The sequence below is a fragment of the Coregonus clupeaformis genome, chromosome 13, assembly GCF_020615455.1.
Source record: "Coregonus clupeaformis isolate EN_2021a chromosome 13, ASM2061545v1, whole genome shotgun sequence".
NCBI lineage: Eukaryota > Metazoa > Chordata > Actinopteri > Salmoniformes > Salmonidae > Coregonus > Coregonus clupeaformis.
In genome coordinates, this window is record NC_059204.1 from 49,968,767 (window position 1) to 49,989,300 (window position 20,534).

Consider the following 20,534-nt stretch of genomic DNA (forward strand, 5'->3'; position numbering starts at 1 on the left):
CTAGCCCTGCGATGCAGTGCCTTAGACCACTGCGCCACTCGGGAGACTGTCATAGTATGCCACCTTTCCAATAAGTCAGTTTGTCAAATTTCTGCCCTGCTAGATCTGCCCCGGTCAACTGTATGTGCTTTTATTGTGAAGTGGAAACGACTAGGAGCAACAACGCCTCAGCCACAAAGTGGTAGGCCACACAAGCTCACAGAAGGGGACTGCTGAATGCTGAAGAGCGTAAAAATCGTATGTCCTTGGTTGCAACACTCACTACCGAGTTCCAAACTGCCTCTGGAAGCAACGTCAGCACAAGAACTGTTCGTCGGGAGCTTCATTAAATGGGTTTCCATGGCCGAGCAGTCGCACACAAGCCTAAGATCCCTATGCGCAATACCAAGCGTCGGCTGAATTGGTGTAAAGCTCACCGCCATTGGAATCTGGAGCATTGGAAAAGTGTTGTGTGGAGTGATGATTCACGCTTCACCATCTGGCAGTCCGACGGATGAATCTGCCTGCCCCAATGCATAGTGCCAACTGTAAAGTTTGGTGGGGGAGGAATAATGGTCTAGGGATGTTTTTCATGGTTCAGGCTAGGTCCCTTAGTTCCTTAACACTACAGCATACAATGACATTCTAGACTATTCTGTGCCTCCAACTTTGTGGCAACAGTTTGGGGAAGGTCCTTTCCTGTTTCAGCATGACAATGCCCCTGTGCACAAAGTGAGGTCCATACAGAAATGGTTTGTTGAGATTGGTGTGGAAGAACATGACTGGCCTGCACAGAGCCCTGACCTCAACCCAATCGAACACCTTTGGGATGAATTGGAACGCTGACTGCGAGCCAGGCCTAATCGCCCAACATCAGTGCCCGACCTCACTAATGCTCTTGTGGCTGAATGGAAGCAAGTCCCTGCAGCAATGTTCCAACATCTAGTGGAAAGCCTTCCCAGAAGAGTGGAGGCTGTTATAGCAGCAAAGGGGGGACCAACTCCATATTAATGCCCATGGTTTTGGAATGAGATGTTCGACGAACAGGTGTCCACATACTTTTAGTCATGTAGTGTATATAATATCTGCGCTTTATCTGTGGAATAAATAACGATACAAATATTTCTGTGAAAGGCTCATATCGCTGACAATATCGGTCAACCGATTTATTGTTCAGGCTCTAGCCTTTGTGTTTCGCTGATTGCACGATCACGCTAGCAGCGAGTAGATATGGTTGTCCTTGTTCAATGGACATGTCTCAATTATGTTCCTATCTGCCAGGACATTGCAGGATATCTACGTTGTAAAGACTACAGCCTGAGCCTTACTTCGTTGTGCAATTGTGTTCCCACCCTCTAAGGCGGGCTTTTCAAAACAGGGAAGGTACTATAGTCATTTCTACAGGTTCACAGGAGCCATGTTACCATGCACTGTCTATCTGAGATTGCTAAATAATTACAATGGCTGCTTCTGATGATTCCTCTTTCCAAGAAGAGGAAAACATTTTGATGTTCTTTTACATAGGAATATACAGCCCTATTTATTTGAGCCAGAATACACTGAAGAGGAGATGAGACAGTGAGAAAAATAATTGCGAGACCAGCAAGCAGCGGCGGCAGCCTAGACCAACTGGACCAGGAGGGCAAATGATAAACGAGTAAGTTGTTTTGCTGTCGGTAGCTAGCTAACATAATAAGCTATCTTTTTACACGAGGCAATGTTGTTCAATACTGTACAATTTCGTGATCAATTCGGCCATAACAGGGCTTGCTAGTACCACTACAAGCCTAGCTAGCTTTGTTTGCGATACCTAAAATGTACTGTAGTCTAACGTTATAGCTAGCTAGCTAACTAGCCTCAGTGCATCTCATTAGGAACAAAACAGGATAACTGTTTGTATGATGATGACGAAGAGTCTAGGAATGACTTTGGCTTTATGACTCATATTACTCTTGGTGTAACTATACCTGTGTGTTGTAGCTAGCTAGCTAACGTGTGTCTGTGAGATGTCTACACCATGCTGCTACAGTAGGAATAAAGACATTACACAATGACTGCCCATGAATGTCTAACAGCGTTTTTGTATTTAACTCACAGACAATACTACTTGGATACAAAGAAGTTGATAACTCTCAAGAGATTTAGAAGGTCCCATAACAACAAACTATTCTTGTATCAAAGTGACTCCGAACTCCTTACTGCACCACCCAAACACACCATATGCAAGTATTCAAATCAAATGAAATTGTATTTGTCACATGCGTCGTAAACAACAGGTATAGACTAACAGTGAAATGCTTACTTACAGGGCCCTTCCCAACAATGCAGAGAGAAAAAATAGAAATTGTAGAAAAATAGAAAATGAATAACACAAGGAATAGATACACAATGAGTAATGATAACTTGGCTAAATACACAGGGTACTATTACCGAGTCGATGTGCACGAGGTAAATGTGTTAGATTCTGTATGTACATATAGGTAGGGATATAGTGATTGGCAACAGGATAGATAATAAACAGTAACAGCAGCGTATGTGATGAGTCAAAAGAGTTAGTGCAAAAAGGGTCAATGCAGATAGTCCGGGTAGCTATTGGCTAATTATTAAACTAACTATTTAGCAGTTGTCGTGTCCCGTCGGCTGTTGGTGGCTATTGCTGTCAAACAAAGAGTCCGCTTAGGCTGCACCTTGATTAGAAGCTTTTATTCATCACAAGTTTACAGCATAAGTTACAGACCCGCGGTGTCTGGAGAAGCACCGTCCCAAATTAATCTGAATGCCTCTGACCCCCTCTTTGTCTAGCTCATACTTATAAACAATGGCAGAATATGGGTTGCTCCCTCTTCCGTCCAATCACCGGTCTCCCCTGGGGCGTCACCCTACAACTGACTACTTTTGAACTAACATAAACCACATTCCATTTCTTCATGAAAAACATTTAACAAAGGCATAATCCTAATACACTACACAGTCTTATGGCTTGAGGGTAGAAGCTGTTCAGGAACATGTTGGTTCCATACTTGGTGCATCGGCACCGCTTGAAGTGTGGCAGCAGAGAGAACAGTCTATGACTTGGGTGGCTGGAGGCTTTGACAATTTTTTAAGGCATTCCTCTGACACCGCCTGGTATAGAGGGTACTGGGCATTACCCTCTGTAGCACCTTGCGGTCGGATGCCAAGCAGTTGCAATACCAAGCGGTGATGCAGCCAGTCAAGACGCTCTCAATGGTGTAGCTGTATAACTTTTTGAGGATCTGAGAACTGTAGAACTACCTTTATAATTCCCTTTGTAGAACTGTAGTATTTATTACAGGCGTTAGTAGTATATTTTTACACTACTGTATATACAGTGCATTCGGAAAGTATTCAAACCCCTTGACTTTTTACACATCTTGTTACGTTACAGCCTTATTCTAAAAGAGATACAATTATTTTTTCCCTCATCAATCTAAACACAATACCCCATAATGACAAAGCAAAAATAGCTTTTTAGAAAATGTTCCTAATTTATAATTTAACAAAAAACTGAAATATAACATTTACATAAGTATTCAGACCCTTTACTCAGTACTATGTTGAAGCACCTTTGGCAGCGATTACAGCCTCGTCTTCTTGGGTATGACGCTACAAGCTTGGCACATCTGTATTTGGAGTTTCTCCCATTCTTCTCTGCAGATCCTCTCAATCTCTGTCAGGTTGGATGGGGAGAGTTGCTGCACAGCTATTTTTAAGGTCTCTCCAAAGATGTTCGATCGGGTTCAAGTCCGGGCTCTGACTGGGCCACTCAAGGACATTCAGAGACTTGTCCAGAAGCCACTCCTGCGTTGTCTTGGCTGTGTGTTTAGGGTCGTTGTCCTGTTGGAAGGTGAACCTTCGCCTCAGTCTGAGGTCCTGAGCGCATGGTGATGCTGCCACGACCATGCTTCACCGTAGGGATTTTGCCAGGTTTCCTCCAGACGTGAGGCTTGGCATTCAGGTCAAAGCGTTCAATCTTGGTTTCATCAGGCAAGACAATCTTGTTTCTCATGGTCTGAGAGTCCTTTAGGTGCCTTTTGGCAAACTCCAAGCGGGCTGTCGTGCCTTTTACTGAGGAATGGCTTCCGTCTGGCCACTCTACCATAAAGGCCTGATTGGTGGAGTGCTGCAGAGATGGTTGTCCTTCTGGAAGGTTCTCCCATCTCCACAGAGGAACTCTGGAGCTCTGTCAGAGTGACCATCAGGTTCTTGTTCACCTCCCTGACCAAGGCCCTTCTCCCCTGATTGCTCTGTTTGGCCGGGCGGCCAGCTCTAGGAAGAGTCTTGGTGGTTCCAAACTTCTTCCATATAAGAATGATGGAGGTCACTGTGTTCTTGGGGACCTTCAATGCTGCAGACATTTTTTCGTACCCTTCCCCAGATCTGTGCCTCGACACAATCCTGTCTTGGAGCTCTACGGACAATTCCTTCAACCTCAAGGCTTGGTTTTTGCTCTGACATGCACTGTCAACTTTGGGACCTTATATAGACAGGTGTGTGCCTTTCCAAATCACGTCCAATCAATTGAATATACCACAGCTGGACTCCAATGAAGTTGTAGAAACATCTCAAGGATGATCAATGCAAACATGATGGACCTTATCTCAATTTCTAGTCTCATATCAAAGGGTCTGATTACTTATCTAAATAAGGTATTTCTGTTTTTAATTTGTAATAATTTGTAAAAATGTCAAAAAACCTGTTTTTCTCATTATTTACATTTACATTTACATTTACATTTACGTCATTTAGCAGACGCTCTTATCCAGAGCGACTTACAAATAGGTGCATTCACCTTATAGCCAGTGGGATAACCACTTTACAATGTTTTTTTTTTTTTTTTAATTATTTTTTTGGGGGGGGGTTGGAGTAAAGGGGGGGGGGTAGAAGGATTATTTTATCCTATCCCAGGTATTCCTTAAAGAGGTGGGGTTTCAAATGTCTCCGGAAGGTGGTGAGTGACTCTGTCCTGGCGTCGTGAGGGAGCTTGTTCCACCATTGGGGTGCCAGAGCAGCGAACAGTTTTGACTGGGCTGAGCGGGAACTATGCTTCCGCAGAGGTAGGGTAGCCAGCAGGCCAGAGGTGGATGAACGCAGTGCCCTCGTTTGGGTGTAGGGACTGATCAGAGCCTGAAGGTACGGAGGTGCCGTTCCCCTCACAGCTCCGTAGGCAAGCACCATGGTCTTGTAGCAGATGCGAGCTTCAACTGGAAGCCAGTGGAGTGTGCGGAGGAGGGGGGTGATGTGAGAGAACTTGGGAAGGTTGAACACCAGACGGGCTGCGGCATTCTGGATGAGTTGTAGGGGTTTAATGGCACAGGCAGTGTTATGTGGGCAGCTTGTCTCTCCCTTTTCTGTTTCCCTTCCTCCTTGTTTTGTCCCCTCTGTGTCTGTTGTATCTGTATGTGTGTTTGTCGCCTTTATGTGGGTGTGTCTGGAGTGGATCAGGGGGCGTGCTCAGGATCTGCCTCTCCTGTGCAGCTGCGGGTTGTTTCCAGTGATTCCTGCCTACGCAGCTGCATCCTATTCTCTAATCAACCTGCACTACTAATTCCGGGGCATGGCTCTCCACCGGCGCCAGATCGTTGTTCTTACCAGAGCGTTTCGGACATACCTCCCAACCTGCCTGCCTTCCTGCCGGTCGGCCTGCCTGCCTGCCTGCCTGCCTGCCTGCCTCAGCCTCTCCTTCCTCCCGGAGCCGACTAGCCCACTCTGTTCCTTTACTTCAGTTGTTTTTGGACTAAGACAATTTTAACTTTTATTAAATATTTTTGTTTCTTCCACTCCCTTTGTCGTGTTTGTTTCTCTGAGTGCTGGGTTGAACCATAGCCTAACAGAACGATCTGGCCATGGACCCAACAGAGAGACAGCACGGGGCAAACGAAGACAGCTTCCAACAAGCTATCCAGGCTCAAGGAACGTTGCTAGGACAGCATGACCAACTGATTCGGACTCTTTTGGAAAATAATCATCAACTGCTGAACCAGGTGACTCAGTTAACTACACAAGTCTCTAAATTGTCTGTTATCAGTTCTCCATCTCTCTCTGACCCCCAGTTTGATGCACCCCAAGTTGGTTCCTCGGACATGATGCAGGCTTCGTTCCATCGGGAACCCCCTGTCACGTCGCCTGAACCGTTCAATGGAGAATTGGACAAGTGCCGGGGATTTTTGCTTCAGTGTGACTTGATTTTTCGGCAGAGACCACTGTCATTTTCTACTGATTCCTCTAAGGTACATTATGTTCTGGGGCTGTTAAGAGGGAGAGCTCTGGTTTGGGCTGAGGCTGTGTGCTCAAATCAAACTTTGACTGGATTGACTTTCGCTGATTTTTCTGCTAAATTGAAGACTGTTTTTGACCATCCTGACCATGTGGGTAATTCCTCCAAGATACTTTTTAATTTGAGGCAGGGTTCTAACAGTGTGGCTGAGTACTCTATTGAGTTCTGGACTTTGGCAGCGGACTCCAAGTGGAACAATGTGGCACTTCAAGGAGCATTTCTAAACGGTTTGAATGAAGCCATTAAGGATGAACTGGCTGCTCGTGACGAGCCACATGATTTACATTCTCTCGTTTCCCTGTCCATTAAGCTAGACAACCGGTTGCGGGAGAGGCGTCGGGAGAGGCGGTCGGCCGCATCTAGGAGGACGAGTTCCCCAGCCTTCAACCACTCGAGTCTCGCCTCCCGGAGCCGGCAGCTTCTTATTCCTGATTCCATCCCGAGCACAGAGGAGGAACCTATGCAAGTGGGTCGAGCTCGACTACCTCCAGCAGAACGGCAACGGCGCCTCCAGGCGGGTGAGTGCCTGTACTGTGGAGACGCCACACACATTCTGGCTACATGCCCTAAGCGGCCAAAAGACAAGGCTCGCTCGTAACGGTGGGTCTACTTGCGAGCCCAGAGTTAGATCCTGAACCCATCATTCCCCGATTACAAGTACCTGTAACCTTACGTTTCCAGAGTCATTCCCTGCCACTCTCAGCTCTCATAGACTCAGGTGCAGAAGACAACTTTATTAGCCACCAGTTCGTTACACAAGCTCGTATCCCCATGGAGCCACTACCTACCCCCATTCGGGTCACAGCCCTTGATGGCGCCTCCTCGCGGAGATAACTCATCAAACCACCCCGTTTCCCTAGTGATTTCTGGCAATCATTGTGAAAGCATTCAGCTAAGAGTTATGTCTGGCTCAGCTACCTCCCTAATCCTTGGCTTCCCCTGGTTGGCTCTTCACAACCCACAAATTGATTGGACACGTCACACCATTTTCAGTTGGAGCACTAACTGCCATTCAGAGTGCCTTAGGTCAGCGGTTCCCCCCACTAAGTGTAACCCAACTCATCCCTCAGCTCCTCTTGATCTGTCATCTGTCCCCAAAGAATACCATGACTTAGCGGAGGTTTTCAGTAAGGACAAGGCTCTGTCTCTACCACCACATAGGCCTTATGATTGCCCTATTGAACTGCTTCCTGGTGCTCCCTTGCCCTCTAGTCGCTTATACAATCTGTCCCGACCGGAAAGAGAGGCAATGGAGCAGTACATTGGTGATTCTCTGGTCTCGGGCATAATCCGTCCCTCATCGTCTCCTTTGGGTGCAGGTTTCTTTTTTCGTGGAAAAGAAGGACAAGTCGTTACGCCCCTGTATCGATTTCAGGGGTTTAAACAACATAACTGTTAAAAACAAGTATCCCCTTCCACTCATCAACTCTGCTTTTGAACCTCTGCATGGCGCCACAGTTTTCTCCAAGCTCGACCTCAGGAACGCTTATCACCTTGTCCGGATCCGTAAAGGGAGATGAGTGGAAAACCGCTTTCAACACTCCACTGGGACATTTTGAGTATTTGGTCATGCCCTTTGGGCTCTCAAACGCCCCTGCTGTTTTCCAAGCCATGGTGAACGATGTTCTTAGGGATTTTTGAACCGTTTTGTCTTTGTATACCTGGATGATATTCTTGTTTTTTCCAAGTCACCCGAGGAGCATGAGTCACACGTCCGTCAAGTCCTTCAACGGCTCTTGGAAAACAAGCTGTATGTCAAAGCAGAGAAGTGTGAGTTCCACAAACAGTCTACATCGTTCCTTGGTTTCATCATTGAGAGCGGGCAGGTGAAGGCGGACCCCGAGAAGATCCGGGCAGTGACGGAATGGCCCATACCCACCACCCGTAAGCAACTTCAACGATTTTTGGGCTTTGCTAACTTCTACCGTAGGTTCATTAAGGGTTTTAGTAAAGTGGTGGCACCCCTTACTAGACTCACATCCCCAAAAGTCCCTTTTCTGTGGTCCCCTGAGGCGGAGCAGGCGGTAGGGGTTTTGAAGGAACTGTTTTCCACCTCCCCTGTGTTGATACACCCCAATACCTCTCTGCAGTTTGTTGTGGAGGTGGACGCGTCGGACTCAGGTGTGGGAGCCGTCCTCTCCCAGCGCTCCCCCACTGACCAAAAGCTTCACCCCTGTGCTTTTTTCTCCAAAAATTGTCACCCACAGAACGGAATTACGACGTTGGAAACCGAGAACTGCTGGCGGTCAAGCTAGCACTGGAAGAATGGCGGCACTGGCTGGATGGAGCTGAACTGCCGTTTGTGGTCTGGACAGACCACAAGAACTTGGCTTACATCCAAGCCACTAAGAGACTCAACTCACGCCAAGCCAGATGGGCCCTGTTTTTTAGTAGGTTTAACTTTATTCTTACATACAGACCGGGGTCAAGAAATGTTAAACCAGATGCTTTGTCCCGCCAGTTTGCTGACCCTTCGGAGACCAGCGAGCCTGAGGCAGTCCTGCCTTCCTCATGCGTCGTGGCGGCTGTTCAGTGGGAGATCGAGTCTCTTGTGAAGACTGCACTTGCCACGGACCCGGGACCGGGTGATGGACCTCCCAACCTACTCTTTGTTCCCGAGACGGTCCGGTCTCAGGTGTTGCAGTGGATTCACACCTCCCGTTTTGCTGGTCACCCTGGGATGAGACGCACGTTGACGCTGCTTAGGAGACATTTTTGGTGGCCTTCAATGGAAACTGACGTTCGGGCTTTTGTGGCAGCCTGTTCAACCTGTGCTCGGGGCAAAGCCTCCCATCAGTCCCCTTCGGGGCTGCTGCTACCCCTCCCAGTTCCCAGCCGTCCCCTGGTCCCACATAGCCATGGATTTTGTCACCGGCCTACCCAAGTCTGAAGGTAATGATACTATACTTACCATTGTGGACAGATTCTCTAAATCTGTTCACTATATAGCATTACCAAAATTACCGTCTGCCAGTGAGACAGCGGACCTCCTAGTCCAACATGTATTCCGTCCCCATGGAATACCTGTGGACATCGTATCTGATAGAGGCCCACAGTTTACTTCCCGTGTTTGGAAGGTTTTCTGTTCTGCTTTGGGTGCTTCCGTTAGTCTGTCCTCAGGGTTTCATCCCCAGACCAACGGTCAAACAGAAAGAGCCAATCAAGACCTCGAAGCAACCCTTCGTTGTGTGGCTGCTCAACATCCATCATCCTGGGCCAAACATCTGCCTTGGATAGAGTACGCCCACAACTCCCCTCACCACCTCTGCCACTGGTCTTTCACCCTTCGAAGTTACCATGGGTTATCAACCCCCTCTGTTTCCTGCTCAGGAGAAGGAATTGGCTGTTCCTTCGGTTCAGGAGAACCTCCGCCGCTGCCAGAGAGTGTGGCGCGACGCTCGGGAAGCGTTGCTTCGGACCACCGACAGGAACAAGATGACAGCGGATAGGAGCAGGACTCCCGCACCTGTGTTTCATCCTGGTCAAGAGGTTTGGCTGTCGTCTAAGAACGTACCTCTTCGTACCAAATCACGCAAGCTGTCTCCTCGGTACCTGGGTCCGTTTGTGGTGGAGTCCATCATTAACCCCGCTGCGGTTCGTTTGAAGTTGCCTTCAGCCATGAAGATACACCCTACTTTCCACGTCTCCCAACTGAAACCTGTGTCCTCCAGCCTTTTGTGTCCGCCGGCTGTTCCACCTCCACCTGTTCGTCTCATTGACGACCATCCGGCCTACACCGTCAGTAGGCTACTGGACTCTCGGAGGCGGGGTAGGGGTCTCCAATACCTAGTCGATTGGGAAGGTTATGGACCAGAGGAGAGGTCTTGGGTCCCTAAGCGTTTTGTGTTGGATCCTCAGTTGATCACGGACTTCCATCACGACAACCCTGACAGGCCTGGTGGGTCGCCAGGTGGCGACCATTGAGGGGGGGGTACTGTTATGTGGGCAGCTTGTCTCTCCCTTTTCTGTTTCCCTTCCTCCTTGTTTTGTCCCCTCTGTGTCTGTTGTATCTGTATGTGTGTTTGTCCCCTTTATGTGGGTGTGTCTGGAGTGGATCAGGGGCGTGCTCAGGATCTGCCTCTCCTGTGCAGCTGCGGGTTGTTTCCAGTGATTCCTGCCTACGCAGCTGCATCCTATTCTCTAATCAACCTGCACTACTAATTCCGGGGCATGGCTCTCCACCGGCGCCAGATCGTTGTTCTTACCAGAGCGTTTCGGACATACCTCCCAACCTGCCTGCCTTCCTGCCGGTCGGCCTGCCTGCCTGCCTGCCTGCCTGCCTGCCTCAGCCTCTCCTTCCTCCGGAGCCGACTAGCCCACTCTGTTCCTTTACTTCAGTTGTTTTTGGACTAAGACAATTTTAACTTTTATTAAATATTTTTGTTTCTTCCACTCCCTTTGTCGTGTTTGTTTCTCTGAGTGCTGGGTTGAACCATAGCCTAACAGGCAGGGAGCCCAGCCAACAGCGAGTTGCAGTAATCCAGACGGGAGATGACAAGTGCCTGGATTAGGACCTGTGCCGCTTCCTGTGTAAGGCAGGGTCGTACTCTCCGAATGTTGTAGAGCATGAACCTACAGGATCGGGTCACCGCCTTGATGTTAACGGAGAACGACAGGGTGTTGTCCAGGGTCACGCCAAGGCTCTTCGCACTCTGGGAGGAGGACACAACGGAGTTGTCAACCGTGATGGCGAGATCATGGAACGGGCAGTCCTTCCCCAGGAGGAAGAGCAGCTCCGTCTTGCCGAGGTTCAGCTTGAGGGTTATGGGGTATTGTGCGTAGATTGATGAGGATATTTATTTATTTAATCAACTTTAGAATAAGGCTGTAAAGTAACAAAATGTGGAAAAGGGAAGGGCTCTGAAGACTTTCTGAATGCACTGTACATTTCATAATACATTGATCCAGCAGTTGAAGTCAACACTTTATTGGTTTCTGATGCAGCTGGAATAATTTAGTCACTTGTCAGTACGCTTCTAAAAAATATTATATAAAACATTTGATCAAACACCATTATATACATATGTACAAGAGCTAGCAAAGCTATACCACAATGCAGTTGTGTGCATACTAGGCATTCTAAATTATACTACAACATCAGTCTAACTGAAAATGGTAGTTGTGTTGGTTGAATATTCCAGGCAGGTTCCAGAATGTTATTCAACTACTGAACCACTTCTTGTGTTGGGTAATGGCAGCTAGTCTAGTAGGCATTGGTGCTGAGGCGATGTTGGCACGGATGTTGAGATAGGGGAGCTGTGACTCTGGATCCTTGTAGACAACCGTCTGGTCTTTTCTGCACTCCACAGCCAGGTGGACAAGCCTCTCCCTGAAATGGTGGGTTCTGGGCTCATACACTTTCTTCACCGCCTACTGCTTCGACCTCTTGCAGAATATTTGTTTGTACTGCAAGTCTCCTGGAAAGACATGAAGACTGATCATGAGGAAGTGTAAAACATGAAGACTGATCATGAGGATGTGTCACCATACAAGAAACCATGTTCATCTGCAAACAAAAAAGGGTACAGTAGACTGGTATGTGTTTTGTTAAACTCAGTCAATGATGGGGCATTGAGATGAGCTGTTAGCAAGGTGTGAAAAGTTTGAGGGGGGCAGGACTTGTAGGCAATCTAGTGTATTGTTGTCTTGAGTAGGTTAGTACTGCCAACAATAGAGTGAAGAGCTAGAAGAGTATACTAACAGCCCCTCTCCCCCATGCCAAATAAATTACTGCAAGGGTGGGAAAGGTTTGAGGAGCACTTGGCTTGTAGAGAGTTTAGTGTATTGGTGATTCGGTTTTCTCAAGAGGGTATTGTGCATTCATAAATACCTTTGGCTGTGCTGGCTTGTTTCCGAGTCAGATGATGTTGAGCTTGATCCTGGCTGAAAGCTTTCATCCAATGGGTCTACAGGCTATGCACTACTAAAGCTGGTGTCAAGGTCATCGTCATCAGCAGCAGCAGGATTAGTCTGTAGAACACACAGTAGTCAGTTATTACCCACCCATCCCCCTCACATCAATAGATCATGCATGCTAAACTTCACACACAATACCCACCCCAAACAGACACTAGTAACTCTGTGTTGTTGTTTTTATTTCACTGCTTTGCTTTATCTTGGCCAGGTCGCAGTTGTAAATGAGAACTTGTTCTCAACTGGCTTACATGGTTAAATAAAGGTGAAATAAAATAAAATAAAATAGTCAGTCACCCACACCATCCCCTTCTTACTAGCTAATACCTCTGATTTTCTTCAATTTAGACTTCAAGCCTTGCATCAACAATCAATCAATCAAATGAAATTATATTTGTCACATGCGCCGAATACAACATGTGTAGACCTTACCGTGAAATGCTTACTTACAAGCCCTTAAACAGCAATTCAGTTCAAGAAATAGTTAAGAAAATATTTACTAAATAAAGTAAAGTAAAAAATAAAAAGTAACACAATAAAATAACAACATCAAGGCTATATACAGGGGGTACCGGTACCGAGTCAATGCGCGGAGGTACAGGTAAGTCGAGGTAATTTGTACAGGTAAGGGTAAAGTGACTATGCATAGATAATAAACAGTGAGTAGAAGAAATATAAAAACAAAGGGGGTGGGTGTCAATGCAAATAGTCTGAGTGGCCATTTTAGTAATTGTTCAGCAGTCTTATGGCTTGGGGGTAGAAGCTGTTAAGGAGCATTTTGGACCTAGACTTGGCACTCCGGTACCGCTTGCCTTGTGGTAGCAGAGAGAACAGTGTATGACTTGGGTGACTGGAGTTTGACAATTTTTTGGGCCTTCCTCTGTATATAGGTTCTGGATGGCAGGAAGTTTGACCCCAGTGATGTACTGGGCCGTACGCACTACCCTCTGTTGCGCCTTACGGTCGGATGCCGAGCAGTTGCCATACCAGGCGGTGATGCAACCGGTCAGGATGCTGTCAATGGTGCACCTGTAGAACTTTGAGGATCTGGGGACCCCATACCAAATCTTTTCAGTCTCCTGAGCAGGAAAAGGTGTTGCCGTGCCCTCTTCACAACTGTCTTGGTGTGTTTGGACCATTATAGTTTGTTGGTGATGTGGACACCAAGGAACTTGAAACTCTCGACCCGCTCCACTACAGCCCTATCGATGTGAATGGGGGCGTGTTCCGCCCTCCTTTAACTGTAGTCCACGATCAGTTCCTTTGTCTTGCTCACGTTGAGGGAGAGGTTGTTGTCCTGGCACCACACTGCCAAGTCTCTGACCTCCTCCCTATAGGCTGTCTCATCGTTGTCGGTGATCAGGCCTACCACTGTTGTGTCGTCAGCAAACTTAATGGTGTTTGAGTTGTGCTTGGCCACGCAGTCGTGGTTGAACAGAGAGTACAGGAAGGGACTAAGCACGCACACCTGAGGGGCCCTCGTGTTGAGGATCAGCATGGCAGATATGTTGTTGCCTACCCTTACCACCTGGGGGCGGCCCGTCAGGAAGTCCAGGATCTAGTTGCAGAGGGAGGTGTTTAGTCCCAGGGTCTTTAACTTAGTGATGAGCTTTGTGGGCACTATGGTGTTGAACGCTGAGCTGTAGTCAATGAACAGCATTCTCACATAGGTGTTCCTTTTGTCCAGGTGGGAAAGGGCAGTGTGGAGTGCAATTGAAATTGCGTCATCTGTGGATCTGTTGTGGCGGTATGCGATTTGGAGTGGGTCTAGGGTTTCCGGGATGATGGTGTTGATGTGAGCCATGACCAGCCTTTCAAAGCACTTCATGACTACCGATGTGAGTGCTAATGGCGGTAGTCATTTAAGCAGGTTACCTTCGCTTTCTTGGGCACAGGGACTATGCTGGTCTGCTTGAAACATGTAGGTATTACAGACTCAGTCAGGGAAAGGCTGAAAATGTCAGTGAAGACACTTGCCAGTTGGTCCGCGCATGCTCTGAGTACACATTTACATTTTTACATTTTAGTCATTTAGCAGATGCTCTTATCCAGAGCGACTTACAGTTAGTGAGTGCATACATTTTTCATACTGGCCCCCCGTGGGAATCGAACCCACAACCCTGGCGTTGCAAACGTCCTGGTAATCTGTCTGGCCCTGCGGCCTTGTGAATGTTGACCTGTTTAAAGGTCTTACTCACATCGGCTACAGAGAGCGTGATCACACAGTCGTCCAGAATAGCTGGTGCTCTCATGCATGCTTCAGTGTTGCTTGCCACGACGCGAGCATAAAAGGCATTTAGTTCATATGGTAGCCTTGCGTCTCTGGGCAGCTCGCGTCTGGGTTTCCCTTTGTAGTCCATAATAGTTTGGAAGCCCTGCCACATCTGACGAGCATCAGAGCCGGTGTAGTAGGATTCAATCTTAGTCCTGTATTGACTCTTTGCCTGTTTGATGGTTCGTCTGAGGGTATAGCGGGATTTCTTCAAAGCTTCCGGATTAGTGTCCCACTCCTTGAAAGCGGCAGCTCTAGCCTTTAGCTCAGTGCGGATGTTGCCTGTAATCCATGGCTTTTGGTTGGGATATGTACGTACGGTCACTGTGGGGACGATGTCGTCAATGCACTTATTGATGAAGCCGGTGACTGAGGTGGAATACTCCTCAATACCATTGGATGAATCCCGGAACATATTCCAGTCTATGCTATCAAAACAGTCCTATAGCGTAGCATCCACGTCATCTGACCACTTCCATATTGAGCGAGTCACTGGTGTTTCCTGCTTTAGTTTTTGCATGTAAGCAGGAATCAGTAGGATAGAATTATGGTCAGATTTGCCAAATGGAGGGTGAGGGAGAGCTTTGTATGCCTCTCTGTGTGTGGAGTACATGTCGTCTAGAGTTTTTTCCCCCTCTGGTTGCACATGTGACATGCTGGTAGAAATGAGGTAAAACGGATTGAAGTTTGCCTCAATTAAAGTCCCCGGCCACTAGGAGCGCCGCTTCTGGATGAGCATTTTCTTGTTTGCTTTTGGCCTTATACAGCTCGTTGAGTGTGGTCTTAGTGCCAGCGTCGGTTTGTGGTGGAAATAGACGGCTACGAAAATATAGATGAGAACTCTCTTGGTAGATCGTGTGGTCCACAGCTTACCATGAGGTACTCTACCACAGGTGAGCAATACCTCGAGACTTCCTTAATAGACATTGCGCACCAGCCGTTATTGACAAATACACACACACACCCACCCCTCATCTTACCAGACGTAGCTGTTCAGTCCTGCCAATGCACGGAAAACCCAGCCAACTGTATATTATCCGTGTCGTCGTTCAGCCACGACTCGGTGAAACATAAGATATTACAGTTTTTAATGTCCCATTGGTAGGATAGTGTCAGACAGAGATCATCCAGTTTATTCTCCAGTGATTGCACGTTGGCCAATAGAACGGATGGTAGAGGCAGGTTACCCACTCGCCGACGAATTCTCTCAAGGCACCCCGATCTCCACCCCCTGTATTTCCATATTTTCTTCATGCGAATGGGAATTTGGGCCTACGAAAAAAGAAAAAAAATAGCACAGTTGGTTAGGAGCCCGTAAAACGGCAGCCATCCCCTCCGGCGCCATTACTTCATACCAAGCCTCCATAATAAAGAGAAAACTACAGTAGAAGTTGTAGCCTGCTTGTAAACACACAAACTATGACAAGACACCAACCATGTTTATGCCTAGTTCCAGTATATTTATTTGCTCATCATGGAGTCATGTAAAGATTTAGCAAAGGTAACTTACACTAGTTCTTGGTGCTGAGCTTGATGTTGATGAGATCAGACTCTAAATACAACTCATAAGTTAGTCACGTTAGCCTCTGCGGTAGTTAGTTAGCTGGCTAGCTAGCTAGCTAATGCTTAGATATGGTCCGGTAGGCTGTAGGGAAGATAGCAGCTGGCCAATTACATTGATTTGCTTTGGAATATCTAGCCAGTGTATTATGAAAGATAGCTAGCTAGATTTTGGTTTAGATAAACAAATGTAGTGCGCTAGTTAACTATTTAGCTAGGTAACATTAGCTTCGTTACCTCAGCTTAACTTATTTTCTGCTGCGCTGATGTTGGCTGATCAGATGCCTTCCTCTTTGAAGTGAAGGGGGAAATCTATGGAATAGTATCACCTTTCAACGTTCGATGACCTGGCAACCCCATCAATTGAGACTTCAGGTCCGTTTTGAAATCCTCTGGCTGAGGCGGCTGGCTACAACCAGACATTTAGAAATTTCTCCACGGTAGTATTCACATCAACTGGATCCACCTCCGCCGGGGCGGTACTACTTCCTGAAATTGCTATGAATTCTGGATAATGGAGATGGCCCGTTTCTACTGGTGAGATGCAGAAACGCTCATATTTGCATCTAGTGAGGAAATTCTCGATTTTTCTGACACATATGATATGTTAATAATATTATGGACATATACAGGGAAATAGAGCAGCAGTGAAATTTCCCTTTAAGGATGCCCTTCAAAAGGGTGCACAGACCATTGCCATTTTAACAGTGGATACAGACGTCATTATCCTCCTTGCTGGGCTGTTCTTCCATCTTGCCAAGGATTAGCCAACCATAAAGCTGTGGGTAAAAAACTACCAGGAGATTTGCATCAACATTATCTACATAAAGCTTGGAATGCACAAGAGTTTGTCTTTGCTAGGCTTCCTTGCATTCACAGGTTCTGATACAACCTAACACTTTCATGGAAAGGGAAAAAAGACAGCTTGGCGTGCATGGAAGTCATTTCCAGAGGTGACTGACTCCATGGCAGCTGAACCATTTCAACCCCTTGATCTGGATTCATCCACTTTCACATTGCTTGAGAGATACACCTGTGTTCTCCATGACAAGACAACCTGCCTAGATTGTGTCAATGATCTGAGGAAAGATCTCTTCTCGAAGAGGTCATTCTCAATGGAGAACATCCCCCCAACACAGGCAGCACTGCTGCAACATTTAAACCGATCAGTGTACCAAACAAACATTTGGTCAACAAGTCTGAAAACCATCTAATCGGCACCTTCACCAGAAAGATTTAGATGGGCTAAAACTGTTTATTCCAGGACAACTTTGTGGACACTTACCAGAGAATGCCAAAGCTGGCAGAGAACTCCTGAGGTCACTATACAAAAATGTTGACTTCGATTCTGATACCACATTTAGTATCACAATCCACGTTGAGAACCCCCCGCATGTAAAACATTTGACGGGCCCACCTCTTGACGGTGAATTCAAGTTTTCAAGTTAATCTCCTGGAATTCTACACATTTTGCAATGGGGTGTAGAGAAAATGATGCCAGTTTTAAAGCAAGCTTTTTGCAATTCTACACATTTCCCCATGGGGCAGAGAGAACAAATGTGCAGTTTTTCTGCAAATTTCCTGCAATTCTACCCATTTTGCGAATACTTATGCCATGGTAATGATATTGGAGTCAGCGTGACTAACAAACTCAATGGGGGCCCCCTGGAGGTCAGGGCCCCTGGGCACATGCCGTGCGTGCCCGGTCAATATTCTGACATGATTTCTACAAGTTTAGATAGTTTAGCCAGCTATCTTACCAAAGTAAAACATTTTTTAGCTGACATGGCTAATTGAGTGACTGTCAGTGACTGACATAACAAGACAAAAACTGCTGATGCACAGCCACATTTTGAAATTGCACCTTGTGTATTCTACTATTCTAACTCTCAACAGTACACTACATGATGAAAAGTATGTGGACACCTGCTCGTCAAACATTCCAAAATCATGGGCATTAATATGGAGTTGGTCCCACCTTTGCTGCTATAACAGCCTCCACTCTTCCGGGAAGGCTTTCCACTAGATCTTGGAACATTGCTGCGGGGATTTGCTTCCATTCAGCCACAAGAGCATTAGTGAGGTCAGGCACTGATGTTGGGTGATTAGGCCTGGCTCGCAGTCGGCATTCCAATTCATCCCAAAGGTGTTCGATGGGATTGAGGTCAGGGCTTTGTGCAGGCCAGGTAAGTTCTTCCACAACGATCTCGACAAACCATTTCTGTATGGACTTCGCCGCTTTGTGCACGGGGACATTGTCATGCTGAAACAGGAAAAGGCCTTCCCCGAACTTTTGCCACAAAATTAGAAGCACAGAATCGTCTAGAATGTCATTGTATGGGGGCTCCCGAGTAGCGCAGCGGTCTAAGGCACTGCATTGCACTAATGACCCTGGTTCGATCCCGGGCTGTATCACAACTGGCCGTGATCGGGATTCCCATAGGGCGGTGCACAATTGGCCCAGCGTCGTCCGGGTTAGGGGAGGCTTTACTTGGTTCATCGTGCTCCAGCGACTCCTTGTGGCGGGCCGGGCGCCTGCAGGCTGACCTCGGTCGTCAGGTGAACAGTGTTTCCTCCGACACATTGGTGCAGCTGGCTTCCGGATTAAGCGGGCAGGTGTTAAGAAGCACGGTTTGGCGGGTCATGTTTCGGAGGATGCATGACTCGACCTTTGCCTCCCAAGCCCGTTGGGGAGTTGCAGCGATGAGACAAGATTGAAATTGGGGAGAAAAAGGTGGTAAAATACAAAATAAATAAATAAAGAATGTAGCGTTCGTTATGCTGTAGCGTTAAGATTTCCTTTCTCTGGAACTAAGGGGCCTAGGCCGAACCATGAAAAACAGCCCCAGACCATTATTCCTTCTCCACCAAACTTTACAGTTGGCACTATGCATTGGGGCTGGTAGCATGCTCCTGGCATCTGCTAAATCCAGATTCGTCCGTCGGACTGCCAGATGGTGAAGCGTGATTTATCACTCCAGAGAACGCGTTTCCACTGGTCCAGAGTCCAATGGTGGCGAGCTTTACACCTCTCCAGCCGACGCTTGGCATTGTGCATGATGATATTAGGCTTGTGTGCGGCTACTCGGCCATGGAAACCCATTTCATGAAGCTCCCGAACAGTTCTTGTGCTGACGTTCAGCACTTCGGTCCCGTTCTGTGAGCTTGTGTGGCCTACCACTTCGCAGCTGAGCCGTTGTTGCTCGTAGACGTTTCCAAATCACAATAACAACACTTACAGTTCACCGGGGCAGCTCTAGGGCAGAAATTTGACGAACTGACTTGTTGGAAAGGTGGCATCTTATGATGGTGCCACGATGAAAGTCACTGAGCTCTTCAGTAAGGCCATTCTGCTGCCAATGTTTGTCTATGGAGATTGCATGGCTGCATGCTCGATTTTATACACCAGTCAGCAACGGGTGTGGCTGAAATAGCTGAATCCACTAATATGAAGGGGTGTCCACACACTTTTGTATGTATAATGTAAGTTGAGACCCCGACTGAGTAATTTTTTTGGGTCAGGGGTCCCTAAGCAACCGCTTATATTGCTTATGCCTGGAGCAGGCCCTGATCACGATACGCGATATCAAAATGATACCACGGCAAAAAAAGAAAACGGGGAGAAGGACCTTTTAGGTTTTTCACTCTCAAAATCATACTTTTCTTCATAGAAAAACAACAAAATTGGATGTTTTAAGTCCACAACAATCTTTAAACCACATCAGGGGAACACTTTTGAGGTCTGGGAAAAAATAAGTATTTGTTTCTTTGGGGGGTTGTTACCCTTTCCTGCCAGGAAGAATGTTACATTTTTTACTGGACCATGTAATGTCAAGAAAATACACCTGTGAAAATGTGTATCAAATACAAAAATCAATGCTTTTCTCCCAAACTGCCGCCATTTTATAAAACTTTCTAAGGGACAGATCTTAATTTACAGGGGGAGTGGTGGTCCAAAATAGGGGAGGGATGTTAAAAAAAATGTTTTGCTTTGGGGAGGGTTGTGTGGTATTGTATTGGACACAGGGGAGTGTATTGCGTTTCCATTCCCTCTTTTGGAGGTTCTACTCTATAATTTCTTCCATCCTTGCCAAATTTCCTCATGTGCTTGCATGACTTTCACTATACCACAGGTCAGTATAGTCTAACGGTCTATCCTGCCCTCTATCCACCATTCATAGTGACAATAGTGGTAGGTGGATTGTTTGTCAGATCTGCAATAGGCTAACTAGCATACCACACATAAAAACATTCAAAGCGGCATACATATGTTATATGAATCGACAAGAACAAATAGGAATAGCTGATAGGCTCGGAGAGGCCAGATGCATCATTGCGCATGAAAGAACAGTGAAGACATGAGACACAAAGCTCAAAAATCGTGTTTTCAAGTGAGTTTTCAGGTGAGTAGGCTGCAGTGAAAATATGATTTGAATAATGGCGCAAAAGTCCTGTGATTTGAATGTTTCATTCGATTTGGATCAGTTGTGGGTCTACTCTTGTGAGTTTCTAAGG